General features: G+C 36.0%; 1 pseudogene across 1 annotated transcript; it reads left to right on the top strand.

The window, feature by feature from the left end:
• The first annotated feature begins 5,088 nt into the window (after positions 1 to 5,088).
• LOC309856131 (heterogeneous nuclear ribonucleoprotein A1 pseudogene) lies at positions 5,089 to 6,522 on the top strand (annotated as a pseudogene). The gene has a single exon. The product of its transcript is annotated as a heterogeneous nuclear ribonucleoprotein A1 pseudogene (transcript).
• Positions 6,523 to 7,197: the final 675 nt, after the last annotated feature.

Below are 7,197 nucleotides of genomic sequence, written 5' to 3'. Positions count from 1 at the left end.
AGTTTAATAGTTGTTCTTCTTTGGACAGTAACAAATTTTATAGTACATGAAAAGTGAAATCCCTTAATAATACTAGAGATTAGGAAGAGTAGTAACCATCATTTGTAGTCTAACTCAAGATATTTATGAAAGGTATTTACACTTCATGATTTAGCTTCCGCTCATTAAATTGTTATAATGGTATAGGTTACAAACTCATTCCACTGTATCACATATAAGGAAAATATCAAGCAGTAAAATTTATTTTTTTTTTATTTCTAAATCTCTTCAAACATGTCAACATATTTGGTAATAATGCTATTTTCTTGGTGGGGGGGACCATTGATCTTACTAGTGGGTTTGCCAAGATGATGGAATGACAGGAAATGAATTCCAAGGTTGATGTAAATAAATATTATAACCAATCATAGTTGACAAAATGGATACATTTTTATAAGCCAAAGGAATATGCCACTTGTAAAGGCAATCTGGCTGCTAATGTCCTTCACAGCATTGTTCACAAAAGTCAAGTTAGCTGATTTGACAAGTTATTTGATGTTTCTTCACTAACTCACAATTTTCCACTGGGTCCCTAACAAATCTTGGAACCTTGCTGAGGAGAGTTCCTTCTGAGATAGGGTGAGCGTTCACAGATTAAGTATATGGGAGTAGCTACATGACCCATACAAACTTCAAACATGCACGCATGCTCATAAATCTGTAAAGCAATTAAAATATATAAATGTGTGCAGCTACCAGTTTAATTACCTTCAGAATGTCCTTTGCATATAATTCACAAAATTGTTTTCACCTACAATAAAATATGTGAAGTAATGATAAAAGGTTTCCCTTGTCCTATCCATACCTGCTTACTAGATTCTCCATGTATTTAAGGTTTCTAAATAAAATTTATATTAAGATGAACCAAATAATTTTAAGCTTACCATCATAGTCTTATTAACAGCACAGTCTTGAGTCACTGGTAAGTATGCATCAGAATTTTCTGCAGGGCTTTGTCAAAACACAGATTGCTGACCTCCAGTGTTTCTAACTCAATAAATTGGGAGTAGGAAACTGAGTGTTTGCATTTCTACCAAGTTCCCAGGTATTCTTCTGATGATGTTTTGGGGACTGCACTTTGAGAACAACTGCTTTTTAATTTACAATTAGCCAAAGTAAGAGACAGATATTTTGGAGTAATTTTGTCCAAAAAGCCTAAATGATTCATTTGAATTTCAGAACTTCTGAACTCATATGGCATATGAATAGAGACTTGGAAAGTAAATGTAAATTTAAATTTAATGTAAATGTAAATGTAAATTTAATGTAAATTTCCAAAGGAGAACCTATAGAAGTTACAAACCTTATTGAGACATTTTAAGACCATATAAAAACATTTAGCATGTTAATAACAGTGTACAGAGTTGACTATAATAAAAAGTGGCTTTTGTCTGATGTCCTGTTTTAGGTAGTCAAGTGGGAAAATGGGCAAATTTTAAGGTGGCTACCGAAGAAAAGGATCCAGCCAACTTCAGTAGATGTGATGTAGTACCCTGGATAGCTCCTTGGAAGAGTTGCTGGTTTGAGTCTAAGCCTAATCTTACCTAAGTAAGCCTCTTTTCTACTTAGCACCCCACTTCTTGTTAGAATTCTGAATGTTCAAGGAGGCCATATATTTGAATAATGTTTAGTCCCTAGGAACTAGAGGGTGGAGGATTGTTTAAATTTCCTAAGTAATATTTGGCCTCCCTATAAGATGAAGTAACAAGAGAGCCATAATCCCAAGGAGGTCTATGTAAGGGTCTAGACATATGTAGATAAAACAAAACAGTTCAAACTAAGAATTGGGTTTCATCCTGAAATTAAGAATCATTTTCATTATTTCCTTCCTGTTTTTAGTGAGTCAGAGCTCATTTCACTCCTAAATTATTTATTGAACTGACCTAAAATGTAGTCTCAACAGGTTTTCAAAGTGAACACAATACAAAATGATCTTACAACTTCATAACATGTTCCTAGAAAACACAGCCTATATAAACACTGAAAGTTCTTAAAGACAACACAGCATCTACCTAACTTCTCTGCTTTTTACAACTTTTAGTATATTTAAATAGAAATTTAATTAAAGCAAGATTAAAACCTATTTTATTTTTTTATTTTTTTAAAGATTTTATTTATTTATCAGAGAGAGAGAGAGGGAGGGAGAGTGAGCACAGGCAGACAGAATGGCAGGCAGAGGCAGAGAGAGAAGCAGGCTCCCTGATGAGCAAGGAGCCCGAAGCAGGACTCGATCCCAGGATGCTGGGATCATGACCTGAGATGAAAGCAGCTGCTTAACCAACTGAACCACCCAGCCGTCCCTAAAACCTATTTTAAACAAAAGATTGTGCATGCTTAATGTGTGCAATATGATTTGGTATATATACATATATATATGTATATATATACATATATATGTATAGGATTACTATAGACAAGCTGATTAACGTATCATTTCCTCACAGTTACCAATTTTTTGTGTTATGAGAGCACCTGAAATGTATTCTCTTGGCAAATTTCCAGTATTAAATATAGTATTATTAACAACAATATAATTATTGTATTACTAACAACCATATATAGTATATATGCAATATAGTATTATTAACTATATTAACCAATATAGTATTATATAACAATTTTGTGAATTAGCATAATAGTCATCATGCTGTAGATAATTTCTAGATTTATGCATCCTATATAACTGTAACTTTGCATACTTCATTCAGTATCTCCCTATTTCTCTTGCCTCCTTGTCCTTGGTAACTACCATTCTACTTTCTACTTCTTTGTATTAGACTTTTTAGATTCCACATGTAAGAACACCCAGTATTTTTCTTTTGTGTCTGGCTTATTTCACTTAGCACAATTTCCTCCAACTTCATTTATGTCAAAACAAATAGCAGGATTTCCTTCTTTTTCATAATTAGATAATATTTAAAATATCCCATTTTCTTTATTCATTCACTGATTGACAGGCTATTTCTATGTCTTGGTTATTATGAATAATGCTGCAACGAATATGGGAATGCAGATATATCTTCAAAGTACTGAATTCATTTCTTTTGGGTATATATCCTGAAAAGAAATTGCTGGATCATGTGGTAGTTCTATTTTTAGAACTCTATGCTTACTTGAAGGTCCATCAGTGGTATTTCTTATCTTATGAATTTTAAGTCCATTTGAAGAAAATAAGTAAAAGTCTTACTTAAACAGATAATATTCAAACTGACTCTAATACAATATCCTAAAAACACCTTTGTTATATATCCTATGACATTTAAATGAGAAAAACATATTAAAAACACAAATACTATAAATTAAATCAGGGGAGATTTTTCAACCTCATATATATCCTCATATATATCCTCCCCTTCACTGTTCTTCAAGCAAATTTATGACTTAAGAAGATATTAATCAAAGTTTCATTTCAATCTAGGTTATAGAAAAGATGGAAATAGCATCACTTCTACCCTAACAACAACAAAAAAAGGCAAATAAGCAACAAAATCATAACATTTCTTGAACCCATAAGAGTTGATGTCAAAGGGCAGCAGAATAGCCTCAAATACAAAGACAAAACTTCCAAAGACAGACAGAATACAAATTGGTTTACCTATAGCAGAACACCAGGGTACAAGACATAAGGTGCAATAAAGCAGTAAGGAGAATTGAGATAAATATTTTAATGAATTGCCTAAAGCCAAATGTGGAATAGCATGACATCATAGAACTTAGTGGAGTTGCAAAGACAAGGGAAGTTGGCATCCACTCTCAGGCTTTTCTTCACAGACTTACATCTGGTGATCATGGAAACATGGATGGCAGGGCAAACTATCAGATAAAGCCTCCCTAAACATCACAGGCCTGGAAGAAGAGGACAGCCATTGTTGCAGGAAAAGCAAAACACTGCACAAATGTCACTGATTGGAGGCGGGGGAATATGGTAGCACACATGGTTGACTCTAAGGAAACTTGTGAACACCCACTGCTTCCAAGGAAGGGTAAAAGAAAAAAAATATCTCTGTTACTTAGGAGAGGGAAAGAAAACCATTCTAGACACAGATAATTAGAGCCTTCTTACCAATGGGAATGGGTGAAAAAATTCCCTCAAAGGCTCACAAAGATATAAGGTAAAATTTGAGTGCCACATAGAGGAGAGGCAGTAATACTGAGAAAACATTCTGGAAAATCAGAGACACAAGACTACCTAAAACTGAAGCTGAATTGGGACAGCAGAGAAACATCCTTGTCACACTACCCTGCTAGCATGTACTAAATAAAAAGCAACAGCAAAGTAATTGATCGTAAATCTTATTATACAATGAAAAACTATAGGGGCGCCTGGGTGGTCTTGATTTTGGCTCAAGTCACAATCTCAGGATCATGGAATTGAGCCCCCATATCCAGGGCAGAATCTGCTTGAGCTACTCTCTCTCCCTCTCCTCTTTGCCTGTCCCCCTGCTCACTATCTCTCTCTTTCTCTAAGTAAATAAAAACTTTAAAAATAAAATACAATGAAAAACTGTAAAACTTTAAAAAGTAGACAGGAAAAATCTTTGACTTAGCATCACAAGTCTTAGGTGAAGATTTCTTAAGTATGAAACCAAAGCCATGATCCATGCAATATTGAATTGATAAATTAGATCTCATCAAAATTAAAATATTTTGTTCTGCAAAGATCCTATCACAAGTATGAAAATATAAACTAGAATTGGGGAAAATATCTGGAAATCACATATATGACAGAGGCCTTGTACCCAGAATATGTAAAGAATTCCGTATATTCAATAAAAAACAAGAATCCAATTAGTAATTAATACAGTTTTGTAATATAGCTTAAAGTCCAGAACTGTGGTGCCTCTTTGCTTTTCTTTTTCAAGACTGCTTTGGAAATTCATGGCCTTTTTTTGTTGTCTATAAATTTAAGAATTTTTATTTTAGTTCTGTGAAAAACGCTGTTAGTACTTCAATAGGGATTGCATTATATGTGTGGATTGCTTTGGGCAATACAAACATTTTAAAAATATTTGTTCTTCCCTGCCTGTGGACGCCACCAAATAAGCATCGTTAAAGTCTCCCCTCCCACCGCCGTCATGTCTAAGTCAGAGTCTCCCAAAGAGCCTGAACAGCTGTGGAAGCTCTTCATCGGAGGTCTGAGCTTTGAAACAACCGATGAGAGTCTGAGGAGCCATTTTGAGCAATGGGGAACACTTACGGACTGTGTGGTAATGAGAGATCTGAACACCAAGCGCTCCAGAGGCTTTGGGTTTGTCACCTATGCCACTGTGGAGGAGGTGGATGCAGCCATGAATGCAAGGCCACACAAGGTGGATGGAAGAGTTGTGGAACCAAAGAGGGCTGTCTCAAGAGAAGATTCTCAAAGACCTGGTGCCCACTTAACTGTGAAAAAGATTTTTGTTGGTGGCATTAAAGAAGACACTGAAGAACATCATCTAAGAGATTATTTCGAACAGTATGGGAAAATCGAAGTGATTGAGATCATGACTGACCGAGGCAGTGGCAAAAAGAGGGGTTTTGCTTTTGTAACATTTGATGACCATGATTCTGTAGACAAGATTGTCATTCAAAAATACCATACTGTGAATGGCCACAACTGTGAAGTAAGGAAAGCGCTCTCTAAGCAAGAGATGGCTAGTGCTTCATCCAGCCAAAGAGGTCGAAGTGGTTCTGGAAACTTTGGTGGTGGTCGTGGAGGTGGTTTTGGTGGGAATGACAACTTTGGTCGTGGAGGAAACTTCAGTGGTCGAGGTGGCTTTGGTGGCAGTCGAGGTGGTGGTGGATATGGTGGCAGTGGGGATGGCTATAACGGATTTGGTAATGATGGAAGCAACTTTGGAGGTGGCGGAAGCTATAATGATTTTGGCAATTACAACAATCAATCCTCAAATTTTGGACCCATGAAAGGAGGCAATTTTGGAGGCAGAAGCTCTGGCCCTTATGGTGGTGGAGGCCAATACTTCGCCAAACCACGAAACCAAGGTGGCTATGGTGGTTCCAGCAGCAGCAGCAGCTATGGCAGTGGCAGAAGGTTTTAATTACTGCCAGGAAACAAAGCTTAGCAGGAGAGGAGAGCCAGAGAAGTGACAGGGAAGCTACAGGTTACAACAGATTTGTGAACTCAGCCAAGCACAGTGGTGGCAGGGCCTAGCTGCTACAAAGAAGACATGTTTTAGACAATACTCGTGTGTATGGGGAAAAAAACTCGAAGACTGTATTTGTGACTAATTGTATAACAGGTTATTTTAGTTTCTGTTCTGTGGAAAGTGTAAAGCATTCCAACAAAGGGTTTTAATGTAGATTTTTTTTTTGTACCCATGCTGTTGATTGCTAAATGTAATAGTCTGATCATGACACTGAATAAATGTGTCTTTTTTTAAAATGTGCTGTGTAAAGTTAGTCTACTCTGAAGCCATCTTGGTATACTACCCCAACAGTGTGAAGTTAGAATTCCTTCAGGGTGATGCCAGGTTCCATTCGAAATGTATTTGCAACCTGCTTGGGCACAGAAGCCATTGTCTCCACAAACCTTGGTGTAGTTGAACTGACAGTTAATGTGTTGTGACCTGGAGTTCACCATTAAAAGGTCACCCAAGCAAAGTCCTGGAGTTTATTTGGTTATTAATATGATTGTTGGCACATCCTATGCAATATATCTAAATTGAATTATGGTATCAGATAAAATTATAGATGGGATTAAAGCTTGTGTATCATCCATTATCATGTGTAATCAATAAATGATTTAATATTCTCTTGAAAAAAAAATATTTGTTCTTCCAATCCGTAAGCATAGAATGTTTTTCCAGTTCTTTATATCATCTTGAATTTCTTTCATCAGTCTTTTATAGTATTTAGAGTACAGATATTTAACCTCTTTGGTTAAGTTTGTGGATGGGACCAGAGAATATAATGGTAAGTGAAATAAGTCAGTCAGAGAAAGACAAGTTTCAAGTGATTTTACTCATGTGCAGAATTTAAGAAACAAAATGAACCAAAAAAAAAACCAAAAAAAAAAAACAACAAAAAAAACCAGACTCTTAATGTAGAAAACAGATGGTTACCAGAGGGGAGGTGGGTGAGAGGATGGGTGAAATAGGTGAAGGGGATCAAGAGTGCATTTATCTTGATGAGCACAAAGACAAGGGAGTAATATATGGA

The sequence above is a fragment of the Mustela nivalis genome (genome assembly GCF_964662115.1).
Source record: "Mustela nivalis genome assembly, chromosome: X".
Classification (NCBI taxonomy): Eukaryota; Metazoa; Chordata; class Mammalia; order Carnivora; family Mustelidae; genus Mustela; species Mustela nivalis.
The sequence above is the reverse complement of the archived record's forward strand: the minus strand, read 5'-3'. Positions and strand labels throughout refer to the sequence as shown.